Source organism: Pteropus alecto, unplaced genomic scaffold (genome assembly GCF_000325575.1).
Source record: "Pteropus alecto unplaced genomic scaffold, ASM32557v1 scaffold164, whole genome shotgun sequence".
In the NCBI taxonomy this organism is placed as follows: Eukaryota; Metazoa; Chordata; class Mammalia; order Chiroptera; family Pteropodidae; genus Pteropus; species Pteropus alecto.
In genome coordinates, this window is record NW_006439568.1 from 23201761 (window position 1) to 23228020 (window position 26260).

Below are 26260 nucleotides of genomic sequence, written 5' to 3' on the forward strand. Positions count from 1 at the left end.
TTCAAGAATACTATGAAATACTATATACCACCAAATTCAATAACCTAGAAGAAATGAACAAATTCTTGGAAATATGTAACTTTCCTAGACTGAAGCATAAAGAACTGGAAAGTCTATAAATAGACTGATAAACAGTAAGGAAATTGAAACAGTCGTCAAAAACCTCACAAAAAGTAAAAGTCCAGGACCAGATGGCTTCACTCGTGAATTCTACCAAACATTAAAAGATGATTTAGTACCTGTCCTTTAATCATATCCAAAAAATTGAATAAGAGGCAATACTTCCTAACTCATTTTATGAGGCCAACATTACCCTGATACCAAAACCTGACAAGGATAAACACAAAGAAAACTGTAGACCAATATCTCTGATGACTACACATGTAAAAATCCTAAACCAAAGACTAGCAAATTGAATACAACAGTACATTGAAAAGATTATATGTCACAATCAAATGAGGTTCATTCCAGGGGCCAAGGATGGTTTAACATATGCAAATCGATGAATGTGATACACAACATAAAGGATAAAAGTCATATGATCATATCAATATTTGCAGAAAAAGCATTGACAAGATATAACACCCATTTATGATGAAAACACTTAATAAAATGGGTATAGAAGGAAAGTACCTTAACATAATAAAGGCCATATATGACAAACCTTCAACTAATATCATACTCAATAGTAAAAATCTGAAAGCTTTTAAGATCAAGAACAAGACAAAGATGCCCTCATTCCCACCATTATTCAACACAGTATTTATTAGAAGACCTACCCGGAACAATCAGGCTAGAGAAAGAATTAAAAGACACCCAAATTAGGAATGAAGGAGTAAAATGATCACTTTTTGTAGATGACATTTTTCTTCACATAGAAAAACCTAAAAAGTCCACCAAAAAACTATTAGAAACAATAAACAACTATAATGAAGTTGCAGGATACAAAAATCAGCGTACAAAAATAAAAATTCCTTTTGTTCCTGTGCACTAACAGTAAAATTTCAGAAAAATGAAAAAAAAAAAAAAGATTCCTTTTGCAATTGCAACAAAAATAATAAAATACCTGGGAATAAACTTAAAGGATATGAAGGACCTATACATTGAAAACGACAAGGCATCATTAAAAGAAGTTGAAGACACAAAGAAATAGAAGTATATTCCATGTTCATGAATTGGAAGAATCAGCATAGTTAAAATGCTCATATTACCCAAAACAATGTACATATTTAATGCAATCTCCATCAAAATTCCACTGGCATTTTTTAAAGAAATAGAAAAAACATCAGATTTGTACGGAACCACAAAAGATCCCAAACAGCCAAAGCAATCCTGAGAAAAAAGGACACACTTCCTGACTTCAAATTATACTACACAGTGACAGTAATCAGAACAGCTTAACAATGACAGAAAAACAGACACATAGACCAATCGAACAGAATCAAAGGCTCAGAAATAAATCCCCATATATATGGATAAATAATTTTTGACAGGTGAGCCAAAAACACAATGGAAAAAGAAAATCTTCTTCAATAAACGGTGCTGTGAAAATTGAAAAGCCATATGCAAAAAGATGAAACTAGACAGCTACTTGTCAACTATATACAAATTAACTCAAAATGGAGCAAAGACCTAAATATAAGACCTGAAACAATAAAATACATAGAAGGAAACATAGGTACCAAACTCATGGACCTTGGCCTTAGAATTTTATGAATTTGACCTAAGAGGCAAGGGTAGTAAAAGCAAAAATAAGTGAATGGGACTATATCAAACTAAAAGCTTCTTCACAGCAAAAGAAACCGTCAACAAAACAAAGAAGCAACCATCTACATGGGAGAAGATATTTGCAAACAGTGCCTTCAGTTAGGGGCTAATATCCAAAATATCCAAAGAACTCATACAACTCAACAATGAAAGAAACAATCCAGTTAAAAAATTGGCAGAGGACCTGAGTAGACACAACTCCTGAGAAGATGTACAAATGGCCAAGAGACATATGAAAAGATGCTCAGCTTCACTAGCTGTTTGGTAAATGCAAACAAAAACCGCAGTGAGATACCACTTCACACCTTACAATGGCTGTCATCAACAGGACAAGTAGTAGTAACAAGTGTTGGAGAGATGGTGGGAAAGAGGGAGCCCTTGTTCACTGCTGGTGGGAATGTCAATTGTCACTATGGAAAACAGTATGGAAGTTCCTCAAAAAATTAAGAATAGAATTATCATATGACCCAGCAATCTCTCTTCTGAGTATTTATCCTCCAAATTTGAAAGCATTTATCCATAAAGATATATGCACCTCAATGTTCATAGCAGCATTAATCACGGTGGCCAAGACATAGAAAAAGCCAAAGTGTCCTATGACAGATGACTGGATAAAGAAGAGTGGTACATATATACAATGGAATACTACTCAGCCATAAGAAAAGATGAAATACTGCCATTCGTGATCACATGGATAGATCTTGAGGTCATGCTAAGTGAAATAAGTCAGTTAGAAAAAGTTGAGAGCCATATAATTTCACTTATATGTGGGATATAAAACTGAAAGCCAAACAAACTCTTAGACACAACAGTATAGTAGTTATCAGAAGGAAAGGGGAGTGGGGGGAGGTAGAGAAGAGTAAAAGGGATGAAATGTATGGTGACAAGGAGAGTTGACTCTGGGTGGTGAACATGCAATGCAATATACAGATGTTGCATTGCATGTTCACCACCCAGAGTCAACTCCCCTTGTCACCATACATATATATGGCATCTATGATTCCCTTTCCCTAATATCTTTTACTTCTGGGAAGGGTAGTTTTAGATATGGCTAGTTACTGTCCAAAGTTCCTCATTCCACTGATTTAAAAAAACTTTTTCCTTTGAATTCTCATATCACCTTTTCTATGACTTTCTTGTGGCACTTTTTAACTTGCTGTGTCTTATCATAGTTACTCTGTAGTTGTTTTATTTTCCCTACTAAATCCAAGTGTTAAATGCAAGTGTGTTTCATTTTTGTGTGTCTAATTGAACCTAGCAGAGTGAATTATACAAGTATAAGAACATCCAATAAGTATTTTTGTTCAATATATGCTTGAGTTCCTTTCTTATCTCAAAGATACTTTTGTGGTATTAATATTGAAATCTGGCAAGCTCACATTCTTTCTTACAATAATAAATTTTTGTGCTTATAACAGAGTAAGAGTCAGTGAAATAAACTGAAAAATGAAAATAAGTAAATGCTAATCAAATACAACTTGAAAGGCCTATCATTACTTACTTATAGCTTGACTTTCAAACTTAGTGAGTGCAGTTTATTTATTTTAAATTAAAATTTTAAATTGATATAATTCATGGTTTTTTGTTTTTGTTTTGTTTTTTGTTTTTGTACTTTAGATCCTGTTCCCTTGTTGAAGGAGATCAGAAAGACTAGCGTGAGCACTCTTAGTGGTGGCCTCTGGACAGTGGTTTTGATTTGCTAATGGGGATATAATTGTTAAGTCTTGTTGAAGACTTATGTTTTAAAATTATAGACTTACTATATTGATCTTAATAAGTTTTGTTTTGTTTTTAAACCAGTCATAGAAACCATTTAGGTTAAAAACCTGAGCTGGCATTTATTTTAGAAGACAAATATCTAGGTGTCTGTGTGTTGGGAGTTTGGGAGGTATCTGAGGGCAAGTGAGGACTCTGTAATTTCAAGTGTATAACATTTAAAAATTCATAATATTTTCGGAGGAAATGCTATCTAGAGCAAATTTGACTTTTGAAATTATGGTTGGACAGACATTTCAAAAAATGAAGGTAGATAAGATATGCCTGACTTAAAAAAATTGTATTTTAGTTCAATTTCTGCAGGATAGAACTCTTTAGCTGCCTTAAAGGCCTATATTAATTATAGATTAATGATTTGATTATGTTAACTTAGTTTTCAATAAACTTTTATATACATAGACTCATCTTTATTACATCTGGAATCATTTAAATAGCATAATTACATGTAGTTGTGCTATGTAATGAACGGTAAGGGATAAATGATCAGAGGTGACTTTATAAGCATTGCAATAAGTGACTTATAAACTGAAGGTCACCATTTTAATTGGAGGGTTTGTGAATCTCTTAAATTCTGTAATCAAATGAATGATATCAAAGGAAGAAGTAATTTAACACAACAATTGTGGCTTACACTGAACATATGTTCCTGTTAATAAGTTGCATTATGGTCTTTAAGGAATTGTATGTAGTTAGTACATTTTGGTTCATTTGATACCCACAGTTTTTCTTAATTTTTATTAGTGAGTTGTTACAGTGGTTAACAAGAAATACACAGATTTAAGTTGCAATAGTTTTCCCAGGGTTATATGATCTAACTTCACAAGCTTCTTGGACATATGTAGATGCTTTTCTATTTTGCTTTAGTTATGACATACAATTGATATAGGCAAGCATGAAAGCTTGGGCAAATTTTCATTGCTTTTTCTGGATCTTACTCAGGTTCTGTGGTATTTATGTAAAGCACAATTTTGTTACTTGGGAATGCATACTGAAATTATCATGTGCACTATTTTGCTGTAGGCCTCCTGGCACTGCCACAAAGGTAATACACTGCCAGTAGGCCATTTCCTTGTCGGCTGCATTTACAATTTAATAGAAATATTACATGTCTTTTTAAACAAGTGTTTTGGCAGGGAGGAAATGGCAGATTCCATACAAACAAGCATAGCTTCCTTTCCTTAACCACAGTCCAGCTACTCAAGAAATTGTACTTGGTTTTAAGTTTTGGGGTTTGGGGGTAGAATGGGAAGTTGGGTCGAGACAGGAATGACATTGATATTTACTATAAAATAGTTATGTATTTTTAACTGCTATGTTTTATTACTATATAGTTTCAGTGAGTGACAACCAATAAATTTCTGAATTAGAGCTGAGGTTATTTTTATGCAGTTCATCTGACTGGGAAGATCTTGTTTTGATTGGTCAAAAATGTCAGGACTACCACATAGGCTCTAAGATGATATTATTGTTTTTTTTTTTAGGTTTTTTTTATAGTTTTGGCTTTGCTGTGTAAATTGGTCCTTCACGACATTTGCCTAAATATTACTTCTTTTATATCAACTATGATTGTATCATAAGATGAATCACTTTGGGAGTTAGAGAATATAAAACAAAAATTTGGTAGACTTGTTAGCACTGATATAATATGTAACGGATTCCCAGTCTTCCCCAAAGATAGTCAGTTTGTTTTAGTTCTAAGGTCATGTTTGCAATATTTTTAAACTTGGATGTGTTATTTCATTTTGTTCTACTCTGAAGAGTGGAATAAGATGGAATTTAGTTCTTTAGATTTTAAATCATTTGTAATTTCAGATAAAATGCTGACCTCTTTAAAGTACTTTATATACTTTTGGAAATTGTCTATAGAAAAAAAATGCTTTACTTTTCAGCCTTTATTGTGGCCACATTCTACTACTTTGTAGTATATATCCCAGCTTTTCTTCTTTAGGAAAAGAGAACAGTTTAGAGTTAGGTCTTTCCTCGTCTCTTTTCTTATTGCTTTTGACTTCTTATCCAACTTACCTGGCAGCTGTAGTAAGTTATGCTGCTGTGGTGTGGTAGAGACTGGCATTGGGTGTGTTCTTACAGCCATCACAGCATTGGCTTTTGTTATTTTCCATGTTTTAGTTTGTTGGTAATGGACATATGGACATCATATGTTCCACACAGTACTGTACGAAGCCAATTTGAACTGTTTCCATTTGCCTCAAGTCCAATCATGATATTTATTTTTCCATGGCACTTACCCAGATTATCCATACCTCCTGCTTAGCTTTGTGTCACTGCCACCATGGACTGTATTTCTTCTGATTGCTTTTATTTTTTCACAGTATCTAATTGCCTAGTCCCCTTTAGCTTTCTTTACACAGAATTGATTGATGTTTATAAAATATTTCAAGATCTTTTAGATAACAGATATTCAGGTGTATAGTAGTAAGAATATTCAGCTCGTTTTTGTTTATACATAAGGAAAGTTTTATATCCAGCCTCATAGACCGGAATTGAATATTCTAGTGGAAAACTTAGAAGAGTAACAGTATGGTTTTAGACAATATTGCTTACTTATCAACAGTAACAGCAATGATCGATCACTTGGATCCCCTAGAGTCCAATTGATATATCAAATCGGGTCATAATTTTACTCCTAAATTTTGAAGGGAAGATCTTAGATGCTTCCTTTTAGGCTTGGAAAAATATGACTACATTATTGTTTACCATAGCTGTTTTAGCCCTTTGTAAAGTCATTTTAAGTATTGATTTTCTAAATATGAATAAATGAGTTGCTGTCATTTTTTGACATTTCGTGAACCAACTTTTACTGTGATCAGAAAGCTTTGCCTTTACAAAAGATTAAATTCATTCAGCAGATATTTGCTGAGCACTTACTATGTGTTAGGGACTGTTCTAGGTGCTAAGGATGCAGCAGTAAAAAAAGAAGAATTTACTGGTTTTGAGCTTATCTAATAAGGGGGAGAGAGAATAAAGAAGAGAAATAAAAACAAATCTAGTATGTTAGATGGTAACAAGTCCTATAGTAGAAAAATAAAGCAGGGAAATGAAATAGGAAATCTCAAGGGTGGAGTGGAGTAGTTGATGTGTTGGATTGCCAGTGAAGGCCTCACTGAGAAGATGACACTTGAATAAAAACTTGAGGGAAATGAGAATATCTAGGTGGAGAATGTACTAGGTAGAGTCAACTGCCTACAAGTTCAGTGGTCCTTAAGATGGAATGTACCTGACAACTCCTAGTACAGATCATGGAGACTTGAAGGTTACAGTAAATGCCTAGGCTTTTATTTCAAAGGAGTTGAGAAGTCACTGAGGATATCTGAGTAGAAGAGTGACATAAGAATATCCTGAAGAGTTATAAGGGTAGAATCAAATAAACTAGGGTAGGAGACTTGTATAAACCAAGGAGGAAATGATGGTGACTTGGATGAGGATGTTAGAAGCAGTGAAGATTGTGAGAAGTAGTTGGTTTCTGGTATAATTTGAAAGGGGATTAACAGGATTTATTGATGGATCAGGTACATGAGAACATTGACAATGATAAAAGGCTACTCTGTATAGCTTCAGAAGATGTCTTTTCCTATGTTACAGAAAAATCAGACTGGCGAGAAACCAGGCACCACTCAGAGAGTTGGAGAACTCAGGTTTTTTATGCTAACGATCCCACAGAAGAGCTAGTGCTCTGAAGATCTGGGCCCCGAACTCAGGGGTAACTTTACTTTTATAGAACTTAACAAGCAAAGGGGATGCATCTGTTGTCTAGACAGAACAAATAAAGGGGAGAGTGAGCCTTCAGTTGATCTTGAGGTCACCCTGCCCTTCAGCCTATGTGGCAAGCAGGTCTACAGAAGCAGAACAAAGAGCTGATTACAAGGTTAGCCATTTGAGTGGAAAATTCCTCTTCACCCACACTGTCAAAATGAGGCAGAAAATTGAATGGAATATAGAGTTTATTCTTTCAGGAAGCCCAACTACAAATATATTATTTGCCATGGAAAGGAAGGAAGGTATAAAGTAAGAAAGCAAAGTGTAAAGAAGAAAATAAAAATCACTTGCACTTGGTTTGTTCTATGTGGAGATTTACAATTAACATTTTATGTATGATATTCCTGTTTGCTTGCATATATATCATGCCCATGAGAACATACTGTTTTTTAAAAATGGGAATTATGAGATTATATTGTTTTTGTAATTTTCATTTTTCATTTAGCATATCGCATCTTGATAATTTCCCCATATCCTTAAATTTTTTGAGCTTTAAAATATTTTTAAAATTTCTTAAATGAAATAATTTTCTTTACATTCTGCTTTTATAATAGAGCTTTAAAATGAATGCTTTCTGTTTTTAGGGCAAAAGGGAGCAACTTAGGTAAAAAACCATTGCTAGCCGAAAATCCTAAGTGTGTAAAAATGTCCTTGGTCTTGATTTTTGATCCAATAAATTATTACTCATCACAAATTATACTTTTAAATAATGAAAATATTCTGACAATCTTTAAATTAGGGTATAATATCAATTCTCAATGGATTTCATTTTTCTGTTACTTTTCTACAAATATTATTTCTACATGAACATTTTGAAACTCTTCCAGAAGAAATTATTTTTGAGCCTTAAGAAACTGACATTTACACTGCAATGCATACATCCTATCTTTTATTTTGTATCAATTAGCAGTCTTAATCAACTGAATGATTGCATGAAGCCTAAATAATTAACCATATCAGAAAACATGCAATTAATAACGAACAGATTGTTAGATACTTCCTTCTAGCAGTACAATTATTTAAAAAAAAACATTCTAAATGTTTTTTCATTTAAAATGTATTTCACCTGCCAAAACATACAAATGTGGTTTTCTTAACCTTGAACACTGATCTATGTATGTGCAATAGGGAAGCACTCCTCTTACTGTCAGCTAATTAGTTATTGGGGTAAGTGGAATTGTTCTCTGACTCCTTCTAGCATCTCTTGTGCTGATGTTAATCTGCATTTATAAGATATTTTGTAAAGTTTTAAGAAGAAAAGTTCTGAAAAGTTTCTAGGAGAGAGGGAAAAAGAGGATGAAGGATAATAACAAGTACCTATATTTGGAGATTTTGGGGGAGGGAGGAAAAAGAAAAACTAGACAGAATTAGAAGGATATGGTGTTTCAGGCAAGAAGGAAAAGAGTTTTAAGAAGGAGGTGCTTGACCTTTTATAAATGCTTGTCCTACATTTTGCCTTTAGATTAGGTAGTATGAAGAGATTATCAAATTGGAATTCATGTTAACTTTTAGGAGTATAATTCAATTGAATAGGGGGCAGAAGGCATCAAGGAATGACTGGGAAGTAGAGAAGTGGAAGCAGCACCAGTAGATTCTATTTGAGGTTTTAACAGCCAAGAAGAGGAGGAAAGTTAGGGGAAAAGTTTAAATGTATCAGGGTTGAGGAAAGGTTTCAGTAGGAAGAGGGGAATTTAGTTTTAGAAAGAGATGAGGATCCGGGGATGGGATCAAAGATGAAAAATGGGTGGGACCAAGAATGTTAAGCAGTAAAACAAGGCCCTAGGTGGAAGGGAATGTGATTGAGGATGTAAGTACAGTCATTAGCCACAGGAAAATGGATTTAAAGTAGGTTCTGTTTATAACATGCTCATGCCTTGAACATCAAGTGCTCTATTTTAAGAGCCTATCACTTACGGCTGAAGAATCAACATAAAACATTATATATGGTCGCTAGGGCCCTTAAACTGAAGGTCAGTAGTACTTTTGCTAAACAATGCTTAGTTGAGGAGTGCTGGTTAGCTGTAGTGGTGGTTCAGTTGCTTACAAAGTGTTCAGAACCTCTTAGAAACTATTTTCTGACCTGCTCTAAAAATAAGTAATTCAGAATTAATTACTGACAGACTTAACTCAGATTTTTAAAAAACAATTGTTGGAAAATATATATAACAAAATTTACCATTTCAATATTTTTAAGTGTATAGTACAATGACATATTCAGTGACATTGTCGTACAACCATTATCACCATCCATTTCCAGAACTTAATTTTTTTTTCCTTTTTTATATTGTGGTAAAATGTACCTAACATGAAATTTACCATTTTAACTATTTTTAAGTGGCATTAAATACGTTTACATTGTTCTATAGCCGTCACCACTATTCACCTTTAGAACTGAAACTTTGTACCTATTAAGCAATAACTGCCTCTTACTTTCTCTCCCCAGCCCCAAGTAACCATTATTCTATTTTGTTTCTATGAATTTGATTATTCTAAGCACCTCATATAATTGGAATTATACAATGTTGTCCTTTTGTGTCTGACTTCTTTCACTTAGCATAATGTCTTCAAGGTTCATCCACATTGTAGCATGTGTCAAAATTTCATTCCTTTTTTAAGGCTGAATAATATTCCATTTTATGTGTGTATCTCATTTTGTTAGTTCATTCATTTGTTGATGGCTCCTGGGTTGTTTCCACCTTTTGACTATTGTAAATAGCGCTGCTATGAACTATGAACTGTTTGATTTCCTTTTAATTCTTTTGGATATATATACCTAGAAGTGCATTTGCTAGATTGTATGGTAATTAATTCTATGTTTAATTTTTTGAAGAACCACCATACTGTTTTCCATAGCTCATCCAACTTTTTTGATGTTAGGCATACAGATTAGAGGAAATGGAGAATGCATAATATTTATATTTAAATATTTATAGAACTTGAGATGCAAGAAAATTATATTTCTCTGTTTAGGATGAATCACACTTAAATAATTCCAGGAAGTTAGCGACTAATTCTCTTAAAGATCTTCAGTGAAAAAAGATATTTTAAAAATAGTAATTGTTAAAGAACTCATACAACTCAACAACAAAGAACAAACAAATTAATTAGAAAATGGGCAGAGGACCTGAACAGGCACTTCTCCCAAGAAGGCATACAAATGACAACAGGTATATGAGAAGATACTCAATTTCACTAACTATACAGGAAATGCAAATCAAAAACACAATGAGATACCACCTCACACCTGTTAGAATGGTATTATCGACAAGACAAGTAATAACAAGTGTTGAAGGGGTTGTAAGGAAAAAGAAACCTAATATGCTGTGGGTGGGAATGTAAATTGGTACAGCCGCTATGGAAAATAGTATGGAGGTTCCTCAAAAAACTAAGCATAGAATTACTATATGACCCAACAATCCCTCTTGTGAGTATCGACCCCCAAAATTTGAAAACATTTGTCTCTAAACATATATGCACCTCAGTGTTTATTGCAGCATTATTCATGGTGGCCACAAATTTCACCTGCCAAAACATACAAATGTGGTTTTCTTAACCTTGAACACTGATCTATGTATGTGCAATAGGGAAGCACTCCTCTTACTGTCAGCTAATTAGTTATTGGGGTAAGTGGAATTGTTCTCTGACTCCTTCTAGCATCTCTTGTGCTGATGTTAATCTGCATTTATAAGATATTTTGTAAAGTTTTAAGAAGAAAAGTTCTGAAAAGTTTCTAGGAGAGAGGGAAAAAGAGGATGAAGGATAATAACAAGTACCTATATTTGGAGATTTTGGGGGAGGGAGGAAAAAGAAAAACTAGACAGAATTAGAAGGATATGGTGTTTCAGGCAAGAAGGAAAAGAGTTTTAAGAAGGAGGTGCTTGACCTTTTATAAATGCTTGTCCTACATTTTGCCTTTAGATTAGGTAGTATGAAGAGATTATCAAATTGGAATTCATGTTAACTTTTAGGAGTATAATTCAATTGAATAGGGGGCAGAAGGCATCAAGGAATGACTGGGAAGTAGAGAAGTGGAAGCAGCACCAGTAGATTCTATTTGAGGTTTTAACAGCCAAGAAGAGGAGGAAAGTTAGGGGAAAAGTTTAAATGTATCAGGGTTGAGGAAAGGTTTCAGTAGGAAGAGGGGAATTTAGTTTTAGAAAGAGATGAGGATCCGGGGATGGGATCAAAGATGAAAAATGGGTGGGACCAAGAATGTTAAGCAGTAAAACAAGGCCCTAGGTGGAAGGGAATGTGATTGAGGATGTAAGTACAGTCATTAGCCACAGGAAAATGGATTTAAAGTAGGTTCTGTTTATAACATGCTCATGCCTTGAACATCAAGTGCTCTATTTTAAGAGCCTATCACTTACGGCTGAAGAATCAACATAAAACATTATATATGGTCGCTAGGGCCCTTAAACTGAAGGTCAGTAGTACTTTTGCTAAACAATGCTTAGTTGAGGAGTGCTGGTTAGCTGTAGTGGTGGTTCAGTTGCTTACAAAGTGTTCAGAACCTCTTAGAAACTATTTTCTGACCTGCTCTAAAAATAAGTAATTCAGAATTAATTACTGACAGACTTAACTCAGATTTTTAAAAAACAATTGTTGGAAAATATATATAACAAAATTTACCATCATTTCAATATTAAGTGTATAGTACAATGACATATTCAGTGACATTGTCGTACAACCATTATCACCATCCATTTCCAGAACTTAATTTTTTTTTCCTTTTTTATATTGTGGTAAAATGTACCTAACATGAAATTTACCATTTTAACTATTTTTAAGTGGCATTAAATACGTTTACATTGTTCTATAGCCATCACCACTATTCACCTTTAGAACTGAAACTTTGTACCTATTAAGCAATAACTGCCTCTTACTTTCTCTCCCCAGCCCCAAGTAACCATTATTCTATTTTGTTTCTATGAATTTGATTATTCTAAGCACCTCATATAATTGGAATTATACAATGTTGTCCTTTTGTGTCTGACTTCTTTCACTTAGCATAATGTCTTCAAGGTTCATCCACATTGTAGCATGTGTCAAAATTTCATTCCTTTTTTAAGGCTGAATAATATTCCATTTTATGTGTGTATCTCATTTTGTTAGTTCATTCATTTGTTGATGGCTCCTGGGTTGTTTCCACCTTTTGACTATTGTAAATAGCGCTGCTATGAACTATGAACTGTTTGATTTCCTTTTAATTCTTTTGGATATATATACCTAGAAGTGCATTTGCTAGATTGTATGGTAATTAATTCTATGTTTAATTTTTTGAAGAACCACCATACTGTTTTCCATAGCTCATCCAACTTTTTTGATGTTAGGCATACAGATTAGAGGAAATGGAGAATGCATAATATTTATATTTAAATATTTATAGAACTTGAGATGCAAGAAAATTATATTTCTCTGTTTAGGATGAATCACACTTAAATAATTCCAGGAAGTTAGCGACTAATTCTCTTAAAGATCTTCAGTGAAAAAAGATATTTTAAAAATAGTAATTGTTAAAGAACTCATACAACTCAACAACAAAGAACAAACAAATTAATTAGAAAATGGGCAGAGGACCTGAACATGCACTTCTCCCAAGAAGGCATACAAATGACAACAGGTATATGAGAAGATACTCAATTTCACTAACTATACAGGAAATGCAAATCAAAAACACAATGAGATACCACCTCACACCTGTTAGAATGGTATTATCGACAAGACAAGTAATAACAAGTGTTGAAGGGGTTGTAAGGAAAAAGAAACCTAATATGCTGTGGGTGGGAATGTAAATTGGTACAGCCGCTATAGAAAACAGTATGGAGATTCCTCAAAAAATTAAGAATAGAGTTACCATATGACCCAGCAATCTATCTGAAAAATCTGAAAAAAATTTATTTGTAAAGTTATATGTATTCCTATGTTCATTGCAGCATTATTCACAGTGGTTAAGACATGGAAACAACCTAAATGTCCTTCAGTGGATGATTGGATAAAGAAGATGGGATATGAATCACAAGGTTTTCAGACTTGATCTCTTGGCTGCTATAATGTGTATTATGTATTCCACATACAATGGAATACTACTCAGCCATAAGATGAAATACTGCCATTTGCGATAACGTGAATGGATTTAGAGAATATCATGTTAAGAGAAATAAGTCAGATGGAAAAGAACAAGGACCATATGATTTCACTCATATGTGGGATATAAAACTGAAAGCAACAAACGAACAAACAAAGCAGACAAACAGAAATACTCCCAGACACAGACAACAGTATGGTGGTTACCAGAGGGGAATGGGGCGGTGATGGGATGTAGAAGAGGGTTAAGGGGATCATTTTGGGTTGTGAACACTCAGTGCAATATACAGATGATATGTTGCAGAATTGTACACTTGAAACAATCTTCTTAAGCAATGTCACACCAATACATTTAATAAAATTTAAAAAATCTTTATAAAGTTCTTTCTCATAGCACATGAAGTGTAAAGCTGTTAATAATGTTGGTGATGTAGAATGTAGAATGTTTTATTTCTCACAAACCTTGTTCATTTGAACTGTTTTTATTTATAAAGCAGTTAATGTGTATTTTTCAATTGTTAAACATTTGTCTGCTTTAAAAATCTTGACCTAAACTCTGCTTTTGAATCAGTAAAGATTACATGCACCATACCCCAATTTCTTGACTGTCAACGTATAGTATTTGAAAGTTTATTTCAGTAATTTAATTTCATATTAAAATTATTAATGACAGTTTTATTTGTTATTTATAAATGTATACTTGAAATATAGTTATTTTCAACAGGAACCTTTTGTAACACATTTAACGGAAATTTATAAGAAACATTAGACATGGCAAAGAAAACAAAAAGACTTCTAATAGTGAAATATATGAGGCAGAGAAATGGAAAATTGAATGAAATTTCTTGCTTTTGGAATATTTTATTGCTTTTGAAATATTTGTAGAAAGGACCACATAGTTTCTTCTGGTAGCTTTTTATTTGAGGTGTTTTCAGAGTTGATCTCTTGGCTGCTATAACTGGTAGTTTGGGAGCTGACTATGATCTCTTCATTTATTGACATTTTTCCTAAACTATAGGATAAGTGCTTCGTAAAACAGGAAAATGAACTAGTGATCTCTGATACCCATAAATACAGACTTATGATTTTATGTCCTTGATTTGCTTTCCCTGGGCTGATCTAGTTCATGATTCTCATTTTGCCTTCTATTATGAAGAATTTTTCTAATTCATCACAAATTGAAACTTTCATCGAGTTTGTAAAGATATGTATCTTTTCGTAGTTTTATATATTAACATCTGAGAATAATAATTTGTGGGGTTAAATTTGCAAAATAGTTCTTTAGTTGTCACTTTATGTATATTTTCTTAATAATTTAGCTCCTTTTTATCTAGATAGTTAAACACGTAAGAACTGTATGTCAAAATTATATTTATAGCTTGGATGACATGGAAACAGTAAATATGCAAAGTAATTTTTTAGATGCCATTTTACATATGTATTTTCTATATGAATATCTTTTTTGGAGGAAATGAGTTCCTGGTAGATGAATTACATAATTTCATGCGGATTGTAAAAGAAATAAATTATTAAAATGACTATGTAAAAGTAAATGTAAAACTCTAAACCTATGTATGTTATTTGAATTTTGGGACTAGTACATAGTATTTTATGTATTTACTAGTTTTTGTTGCATGGATAATAATTATTAGAGGTGACATTTATTGAACTTTTTATATATGCCTACCATTGTTCTAAATATTTTTGAAGGTATCAGTAAAAAGTGTATTACTTTTTTAAAATTTAAATTTGAGAAGAAATTTATGTAACATAAAATTAACCATTCTAAAGTGAACAGTTCAGTGGCATTTAGTACATTCACAATGTCGTGTAACTACTACCTCTGTCTAGTTCTAAAATAGCTCCATCGCTCCAAAATAAAACTCAGTACTCATTAAGCATTTTATCCTTATTCTTTTCTTCTTCTAGACTTTGGCAACCACTAGTCTGCCTTCTGTCTTGGTGGGCTTACCTATTCTGGACGTTTCATAGGAATGGAATCATGCACTATGTGGTCTTTTGTGACTGGTTTCTTTCATTTGGCATACTTTTTCCAAGGGGTTCATCCATGTTGTAGCATGTATCTACTTTTCCTTTTTTTATGGTTATGTTCTACGTATTTTATATGTACTATTTTAATTCTCACAACAACCTTGTAAAGTAGGTGTTATTTCTGTTATCTACATTTTATAGATAATAAAGATAATTATGTAGATATTAAGTATCTAGTAATTGGAAGAGCCAGGATTAGAATTCAAGCCGTAGACTCCAGGTCCTGGCCTCTTAACCTAGATGTAAGATAGTATTTATCCTTTTATAAAGTAGATCTTAAGTATATACTGAACCAAACTGGAAAGGGAATTCTGTGACATGGAGGCAGTTGGAAAAATTTAAGTAGTATATCTGGATGTCTGGGCCATGAGAAAATTTAGGAGCCATACATAAAAAATATGAGACCAAATATTAGTTATAGGCATTATCTTTTTGATACTTTGGTATTTTTTGGAGGTAAATACCACCCAAAGTCAATAATACGTTATTTTATTTTAAGAAACACAGCAAAGTGTGGTAGCTGCTTCTTGGAGCTCTGAAGCATTTCACAAGTTTATGGCTTCTCTTTATGTAAAATTTAAACCTACATCAGAAGTTTTAAAAGAATGTTCCCTTTCCCTGCAATAGTATTAGCTGATGAGCAGAATGAGCCAAAATTTGGCAGTTTCCCAGAATTCTGATCACTAACCTTCCTGTCACCTAACTTTCTACTTTTTTCTTTCAGAAAAGTTAAGTCATCTTAAGTAACCATTTGCTCTTAAATTATATGGTTTGGGTAATAGAGAAAGCATCCTTTTGATTTACTGAAGCAATTGCTTGGAAACCTTGGGAGAAAATAAGATTTCTTTTAGAGGCTTTTACTCTTAGGTGAACTTTGAGTACAAGAAAACAAAACGAAACACAAACTTATTTCTTTTCTAAATCTCCTAGAGCCAAGGGAAGAGATGGTAATGTTGTCCAGGTAATTAGCTTGATGACATGTAGATGAGAGATTCTATGTAAAACAGACTTTGAGCCATAATTTTATTATAATATCAGATATATGATATTAGAGAAAATGTTTTCCCCAAGGCAGTAAAGAAATTTATATCTAAAAATCTCAACAGTTAGAGAAGTTTATCAATGAGTCCTTAAGCATTTTGTTTTACATAATATAAAAGAAGATTTTTTTTGCTGACATCTTTGTATGTATACAAATAACTACATTGGTAATTTATTTTTCACATGGACTATTTATTGAATTTACGGATTTTAGTTTGTATGTAGTTTTGGTTAACTGCGTCTTTGCTTTGCTCCTATAGAGGGAAGTGGGTTTTTTTTTGTTTTTTTGTTTTTTTTTCCCCTGATGGATTTAGACAATGTTCTAGGTGCAAAGTCTCCATGTAAGGAATTAGCCCTTCTGTTCATACAGATTATCTTCTAATTTCATAGGTAATGTTTCTGAAAGTCAGACAGTTAACAGAAATATTATAAGAGAATGTTCTTATCCCAGAGAACTTTATTATACATTTATTCTCTAATTTCATTTGCCTCGTCAGTAATATATTTCTAGGATTTTGTGTATGGTCTTTAATATTGACTCTCTCACATTTAAACACAGTGTTGACTAGCTTGGATTTAGTGACCTTCTAATTGAGCCTAAGAATTGATTTTTAAATCTAATGACATATATTTGCATATAGATTGTTAACTTCTTATTATTAGTCAGTGATTTTTTTCCCTTTTTTAGTCACTTTTTATATATGAAGTAAGTACTAATTTTCAAATATTTGTCAACATGAAACCTTTGCAAAAGGTGGAAAAGTTGTCTGTAAGAACAGTTATAGATGGAAGAGCTTATAGTTGAAGGATGCTGGGGGCTAGAGCCTTCTCTGAACATCTCTCCATTTCGTCAGTGAGCTATTTCTTCTCTCATGGAAAGTCATCCTGAATCTTCCTTGCCTTCAGATGCCTTTGAAGGGCTAGACCATAAGTCTAAGAGTGTAGGAGGAAGGAAGTAAGTGAAAGAAAGAGAGGAGCAGATTTGTTTGACTCATGTGTTGTGGGGTGTGGTAATGTGTTACCTTCAGTTGTTTAACATGTTGCTTCATTCGTTTGTAGGCTTTATATTCCCTTCCTTATTCATTGATTTTTGGGGTAGTTTCTTGATTAATTCTGTGAAGTACCTAAGAAGACATGATAGAAAATGTCTTCAGTATCAAAATTTTCTACTTCCAATTTTTGGAAGATTGCTGCTTATTAATAAAGGAGAAATATTTTAGATAAACCTATTTCCTTTATCTTCTTATTTTTTTTGAAAAGATGTACAAAGAATGTTAGGATGTACAAAGAACAAGTCTTTCTTTTTTGTTTTACATTAATTAATTAATCAATCAGTCTTCTAACGCCTACAGCAACTGGTCTACCTAGGTGATCTCCCATCCAAGTACTAACCAGGCCCAACCCTCCTTAGCTTCCGAGATCAGACGAGATCAGGCTTGTTCAGGGTGGCATGGCCATAGACAGGACAAGTCTTTTTGAACCAAGTAAATACACACATCTGAAACTTAGCTAAGGGTATTTATGGATTTGACATTATGGTCATTTGGTATTAGAAGGAGGACTCTTTCCTGGGTCACAGGACTTTAAGGTACTTTATGGTTGGGTTGTTATAACATATCCTGGTTCTAGCAGGAAGTTACTTTGAACTCTTCTGGGAGAGCAATTCAGAATTAGAAACATCGGCCAATAGATTTGTTGTGCTTTTATGAGATAGTAGTGAATGTAAGAAAAAAAGAAAAAAATTAAAATTTCTAAAATTCAAACAGTAAAATTTAAGTATTCTTAGGTAATGCATTGCTTAAGAGAGAAATAAGTCATTAATGAATTGATGCTAATTTGTTTATAGTTAACTTTTTTGTTAATGAGCTCTGTGATTCAAAATAAGATGTTAAATGCTGTATACCTACTAGATAATCAGATATCCAAGTCTTTTGATTTTAAGTCTGTTTACATGAATCATAAAAGATTAATTTGGCACGTGTAATCAAGTAGCAGAAGCAGTTTGAAAGCTGGACACAATTGAAATATAATTGGAATTAAATAGAAAACATTTATTTTATATTTCCAAATGAGGTTTTAATTAAAGTAAAATTAGCTCATCTTTTTTTTGACATTTCTCTGAGAAGGAAATTCAAAACACACTTCAATTGATGGTTGGCTTTCTCAGACTTTGATTAATCACTTTCAAAGTAAGCAGTAGACCAGTACAGTCATTTTGTAATTATACACAAGTGAGATTATTTGAAACTTTAACTGATATAACTGTAAAGGAAGTTTTACATTGGTCAACTTTATATAATATGGTGTATTTTTCTTTTATGATTCAGATATAAGTGCTAATCTGAAAAAGATTCTATTGCTATTATTTTTACAATTATAATTTAATGGGGGAAATTTTAAACTAGAAAGGTTAGTTTCAAAGACATTTATCTATTAATACTGAAAACTAAGGTTTTCAGGAAACTAGCTGATGAAATCCTCAGTGTGATTAAGTACTTGGAAGAATCTAACTAATGGAGCTGACTGTAAGTTATTTATGATTCCACACTAATGAACCAACTAGTATTTCCCCAGAGCACTGCTAAAAATAAAACTTTGAAGTGTCTGAAAAATTTGAAATGACAATGGAACTTGATTATTTATGATCAGAATAAAGAACTCTCATTCATGCAAGATGAAATGCCCCTACAAGTTAAAAAACTTTTTCAAGTTTTAAAACTGATACAAAGAAATTATCTTCTAATTAAAGTAATAATACTGTAGAATGTGCATCTCATCTTATAGAGCTAGAATCATCAATGGGAACAAAGTACTTCATTTCTTAAAGACTTATAAAGTCTTGTAGAACATCAACTTATCTGCAATATCACCTATCTAAAAATTTCTTATAAGCTCATTTCTTCGAATAAGACTTTTAACAAAATAGTGTCACTGATACCGTATAAAACAAGTAAGAAAATATTGCAATGTATTTCTTTAAAAACCACCTCACTTTCATATTAAGAGGCACTTGTTTCATCTCTTTTAGGAGTAAAAAAGTGCTGTTTAATGTTAGAAGCCAAGTATTTATATTCTTTTCAATACTAAATGCTAATAAAATAAATAAAAGTTATTGGATGTTTTTCATTGGATGCTTCATTCAGTTTTTAACAATAAAACTTATACTACAATTAGGTTTATGAGGAATGGTTAAGCTTTTCATAATGTTATTAATTACATAACTTTTTCCTTATGTTATGAATTAAAATTTTTTTGCACTTGATTTTTAATTTTAAAACTGCAGTAGATTCAAAACAAAGTAAAATCTTTCAGAAAAGACTATTAAAATTTATACTTGTTCTGTTTCCTTATTTTGACTTGCATCTTATTATATATTCATTCCATTTTTTAAATGATGCTGCATATTTAATGAAAGAAAGTTTTTTTAAAAAGGAAGTGTTGCCAATCAGTCTAATTTTGTTACAGTTAAAATTTGATGGTCTACAGACGATTTATAATCCTTTTCTTGTTATAAAATATTGTCAAATTTATAGTAGTATCAGTTAGAAAGTTTATGGAAACATTGTTTAAGGTGGTTTAAAATAGAACGAAATCTTTAATTTGAATTTGATGGCACCTGTTTTCATTTTGTTCCCCCGGCAACACCACTGGTACCAAAATTGCCCATAGACCACCCTGGTTTTTGAGAAGAATGAAATCATTCTGAGTTTTTTTTTTTTTAAATTTCATCCTTTTACTGACTAAATATTTAAACAGAGTTATAAAACATCTGTCAGAGTCTGTGAACTCATTTTGGAGTAAAAGAGCTTAGGACACACAATTGGAAGTTTTGCATAAAAATCCCATAGTAATTTTAGTTTGTCTTTCTTAATTATGTTAAGATTTTTATTAGAATTAGAAATTAGAAAAGTAGCAGAGCAATAAGAAAGTATCTGGACTTAGAATGTCATCATGGAAAGCTATATTTTATTCATTTACTGATAATTGAGATAAAAAAAAGGTAGCATGATGTTTTTTTCTGGAAGGTTCTGGGGGCTCAAGGTATGTGAATTAAGGTTTACACTCAAAACTCCCGTGGGAGAGAGATAGAGCTGACACAAACATTATCTTTTCTAATAGGGTCTTCATTTTTTTTCCCCCCTGCTCTGTCATGGATTTGTGTGTTTGAGACATCATGAAATGTTATTAATTCTCTCTGTTTTAAATGTTAGTCATTCAGACTTACATACAGTACAAGTGGCTGAAAACAATTAATTTCCCATGTCCAGAGACCAGGATTGAGTGTCTTGTAAAAGGCAAACTAAGCCAGACATGTTAAATTCACATATATTCTTTTAGCAATTTCCTTCATTAAGTGGGATTTATTACTGTTTTCAAAATGAAAATTTGTATGGGAAAATTTTGGTGTACTCTGAAAGAATTGGGTGTATAAACCAGAGAATCTATGTTTTATCTATATTTGATAGTGCTTTTTGATATGGGTTCTGTCTGCTGCTGTGGAGATGAGGTATTTGCAGGAGGCTAACTTCCCTAGACCTGGCTTGATTAGGTAGGGCTTTATGCAGAACCAACAAAGATGCTAAATATTTGATATCTATTAAAATATTCTGCTGTGTTTTTTTTTTTTTTGTACAATAAGATTACTTTTCCTTATAGTATATAAATTTCTTATTTTTCTTAATGAGGAGCCTGTGTCTGAGTAATCACCACGCTCCTCCAAGTTTACATGTATATTATTCTTTTCTCTATGTATTACTAGTCCTTGGATGAGTAAGAATTTCGAAGTATGACTTTTGACATTTGCCAAAACCATTGTGGCAGTGTTAGGAGATAATTCTGGTGTAATAAAATGTTATTTGGATGAGGGATACATTTTCATCATGTTTAAACCAGTTACTAGAAATTTACTTCTTTACTGTGTTCATTCATCAAGCAGGAACTGGAAAAATTTCTGTTGACATTCCCTATACATCTTGGTGACTTGTATAACCAGCTACTTCAATGAGATATAAGTCCTGGTGACATTTAAAAATTTTGGCTGCTTCATTGGGAGATAGTGTGGTAAAATGCAAAGGACTGCCTTGAAAGTCAGACCTTTAGGTTTAGGTTTCTTATCTCTAAACCATGTATTATTTCTCTGACATAAGCAAGTAACAATCTTTTAGAGCCTCAATTTCATCATCTGTAAAAAAAGATAATATCTCTCAAAGTTGTGAGAATTAAATGAGAAACTAGATCAGAGTGCCTTGCATAGTGTCTGACACACAGTAGGAAGTTAATGTCAGTGCACGCTCATGCATGCTCATTCTTACATCTTTCATTCTTTCCATGACTTTGCCTTCTTAGTACCCCAGCAAGAGAGTACATATAATTGCGAGAATGCTGTGTTGTGGTGAGATTTTAGATAGCACTTGAAATTCATGTTTTGAGGTTTATTTTTAGTTAAACTATTTACTTTAACACCTTTAAGAAAAATCTCCAAAGCCAGAGATTATTCTCAATCACCTCTTAATCATTTATGCTTTCATTGAAGTTGTTATCCCTTTTCAGTCACTATGGAAAGCATTTCTTATTCATAAATATAAAGTATCCCTGAAGGGAATACTTTACGAGGCATTGACACATGCACCCAAACCAAATAAAGTTAGGCTTAAAGAAGTCAAGACCTGGTTCTGAAAAAGGCAAGGTCTGTGCTTAAAATGTAGAGTGTATATTTCTGACCTTTATATAGCAATAGTATTATTAACCTATATTTATGAAATATTTTCATACATATTACAGTTTATGTATCTTTAGCAGACAGTTCTACATGAATTATTTTCTTTAATCCTCACAGTTAACCCCCATGAGATCAGATAAGTAATGTGATCGCCATTGGGCTGATGAAGGAATGGAGACCTAGGCTGTGGTAACATTGTTCCAGTTCTGTTGGAGGCCAGGATTGTGGTTAAGTGCTGAACTTTTTTATTTTTTATTTTTTTGCAGTTTTATATCTTTATTCAATAATCAGCAGTTAGTTCTTATCTACGTTAACTGTAGATTTTTGAAAGTGGTGACAGACAGGCACGTAGGTTACTGATATATAGTGCTTGTTTGGTGCATCTTCATCCTCATTACGTTTTCTGGACAACCGCACCCAGATATGGTATGGGACATTCCTTACCCCTTTGACCCAGACAGCTTTATTGAGCCTGGTGTCAGTGTGCACATCCGGAGTCCCCATCTCCTTCATGGCAAGCTTCTGGATCTCTTTGAGTGCCTGAGGGGTACGCTTCTTGAAACCCACTCACTCCACGGATACATTTGTGCATGTTATTGGTGTATTTACTTCCTTGTTGATGGCAGAACGGCCCTTCTCTTGCCACCCTTCTTCATGGGAGCCATTCTGCTGGGACCAAGCTGGAAAGGAAGAGTGCGAGGTGTCATCTTATTTTAATAATATTTCATTTGTAAAGTGACTTAAGATTAAATCTATAGCAGAATACTAGTGAAATCTTTGTTTAGTTAAATGAGAATCATCAGGGAGCATTTGAGATCTTGCTCCCTGGCATAGGTTGTCCGTTCTGCTCAAATACACTCATAAAAAAAGAAAAGAAAAAATTAGTAGAAAGAAGTGGGGATAGATTTGGTGGCTATATTAACAAATATAGGTTGATCTGAGTACTGTGCCATCTTTTCCTTTGAAGAACATTCTACTGTTCTTTTAATAGGTACTAGGCACTATCCTAAGTGTAATACGTGAATTTTAGTACTTTCAACAATCTTATGAGGGGAGATACTATTGTTAACTCTATTTTATATGTCAGGTAAAGTTGAATATAAAGGAGAAAGTTCTATAGACTGAGTCCTTTTCCCTATCTTTGAAATACTACCTGAAAGAAAACACAGTATGCATTTTTAGGTCTGCTGGAAATTTTGTGGTTTCAAAGGCTTTGTAACACATTTGCAGGCTGTTAATAATTGAGTATTATCTAAGCTTTACTTTTTCAGTTTAAAAAAATCAAGATTTTACTTTTTAATCCATAGCATTAAAAAAAATCCCTTTAATGTTAATTTGTACCATGAGATAAAGCAAGTTTAATATATCTTTTTTTTTCTTATATGGAGTAAAGATCTACATATGAATCATAGGTCATGTTCTTTCATTTATTGAAGAGTTTTTTAGGAATTCTAGATCAGAATTTTTTTGATTGTAAAACTTCTGGGGAGGGTCTCCATATTTTCACTGGGTCTCACTTTCTTGTAAAAAAAGAAATGTTTCTAAGAATGACCTATAGGAATTAAATACTGTTATATAAATATTGAATTATTATGTTTATGCACCTGAAATGAATATGATGTTATACACCAATTATACCTTAATGAAAAATTTAAAATACAAAACTAATAAATATCATAAGGCTTTCATAAATCTTAAAAAATAAGAGAATAGTGATTACCAAAAAATTAAGGACTACATTGTATTTATTTACTTATTGGCATTTTAGTTTTAATAGATTATTGGTTTGGTTATAGAAAGTCAAAATTGAAACAGCTTCTCCATAGGTCTGTTAATGTGCAATCTGTTTTATCTTTTAATACATTTTATAAACATTTATAACCACCTACTCCATGCCAGGCACTGTGTATATATGTAGGGATAAAAAATAGGAATGAAAACAGTCTTAATGCTTAGTGTGTAGTTGATGGGAGAGCTACATTGGCAAGCAAGCGTTTTTAGTATATTTTGATAAGTACTATGGTAAATATATCTAGATAATAATAAAACTCAGCGTTATTGGGAGTGAGCGGGTATACCTATAGGTATTGAGTCCTGAAGAAAAAGAAGTCTTTGCTGGAGTGGAGATGAATTTGTACAAGGTAAGATTTTTCTAATAAGAGAAAGTAGCATATGCAAAGGGAGACAGAACATTCTGGGATTCTGAATAGCTCCCAAGGGCTATAGCATGGAGTATGAGCATAAAGCACTTATGTCTGTGGTGGTGCTAGTACTGGAGAGAAAAGTAGTGATCATGTCATGAAGCCTTGCATTTTAACCTACAAAATTCTTTCCTCCTGAAGCTACTGGAAAAACTAAAGCAGAGTGATAGGATCTGATTTTTGTTTGTGTGTTTTTGGTTACATCACTAATGACAGCAGTGTAAGAAATAGATTAGGGTGGGACAGGAACAAAAATTAGGAAGACCCATTAGGAAGCTTCCAATAATTCAAATGCGAGCTGATAACAACCTTCGTTAAGGTATTAGCTGTAGTGATGGGGAGAAAAAGACAAATTCAAGAGTGTAAAGGAGGTAAATGAAGAAGATAAGGTTAGTGTTTTAAAACAACATGGAACCAAACCATCAAGTTACAAGTAATTGCATGTCTGTGACATGAAGGAGTATGTAGTTCATCTACCACAGGTTTGTTTTGAAGCATTTTCTTCTTTTCAAAGATGCCTCTGTTTTCTTTATCACTTCAGTGTTTCCATTCCTGAAGGGAAATAGAAAAACCCATTTGTTGGAACAACACGTTCACTATTTACTTATTCTAGTATTACTTTTTGGGGGGTTGTAATTTATATTCATGGTAGAAATGCTATATAGAATTACAAACAAAAAGTAAATTTGTGCTGTCTTTTAGATTTACTTATGTAGTTTACCTTTACCGTTGCTCTTTATTTCCTTATGTGGATTCTCCTTTCATTTCAGCCTGAAGACTGCCCTTTAGTTATCTTACAGGGCAGGTCTGCTAGCAGTGAATTCTATTTTTATTTATCTGAGCATGTCTTAATTTATTCTTCACTTTCGAGGTGGGAGGGGAAACCCTAGCTGGTAGTGGCTTCTTCGTGATAATAGAAAGAGAAGAGAGGAGAGAATTAAAAAGCCTAATGTGGTGTCTTTCTTGGCTGACCATTCCTGGATGGCAAGTTGTATATTGGGGACCGATTATATGGTGAGGGGCTTTAATGTAGAAGATCCTTGTTTGGAACCCTAGAACTTTGGTGGAATGAGGGGTAGATGAGTAGTTCTAAGAAATAAATTTGGTAGTACTTGTGAGAATTGATATGAGGAAAGCCGCTATTATCAACATGCATTGAATATCAGATATTAAAACCTTTCGGTTTTCTTAAAGTTGTAACATAACAAATGTGTGTTTTATCTGCAGGAAGAATTTTGCTGCAGATTTTTAGTTTTTACTCTCCATTATTTAAAAAAAAATTAATTGTGGTAAAAAACATAACATTAAATTTACTATTTTAACCATTTTTCTGTGTACAGTTCAATGGTGCTAAGTAAATTCACTTTGTTGTGCAATGGATCTCCAGAACTTTTTTTTATCTTGCAAAACTGAAGCTCTGTACCTATTAAACAACTCCCCATTTCCCCAGCACACCCCTGTCCTTAGTAATTGAAAGTAATTGTACTTTCTGTTGATTTTGACCACTTTAGATACCTCATATAAGGGGAATCATACAGTATTTTGTGTGTGTGTGTGACTGGTTTATTTTACTTAGCATAATGTCCTCAAGGTTTATCCATATTGTAGCATGTAACAGGGTTCCTTCCTTTTTAAGGCTGAAGAATATTTCATTGTAGGCTTATACTACATTTTGTTTATCCATTAATCCTCTTCATTTATTTTTTAAGTATAGATTGTTTCCTTTTCATCCACTGTTTTTTATCTTTAGATTTTAGCTTATTTAGGGACACAGACCATTTTCCTAACTTGTTCTTTGGAAGTCATCTTAAGGGTTATATTTTCTACTGGTTTTGCTGCTATA

General features: G+C 32.9%; 1 protein-coding gene and 2 pseudogenes across 4 annotated transcripts in view; 1 reads left to right on the plus strand and 2 right to left on the minus strand.

Moving 5' to 3' along the window:
- STK3 (serine/threonine kinase 3) overlaps positions 1-26260 on the plus strand; it is a 281612-nt gene that overhangs the window by 88851 nt on the left and 166501 nt on the right. The window lies entirely within an intron of this gene.
- Positions 17841-17959, minus strand: LOC112483633 (annotated as a pseudogene).
- Positions 22444-22890, minus strand: LOC102896291 (annotated as a pseudogene).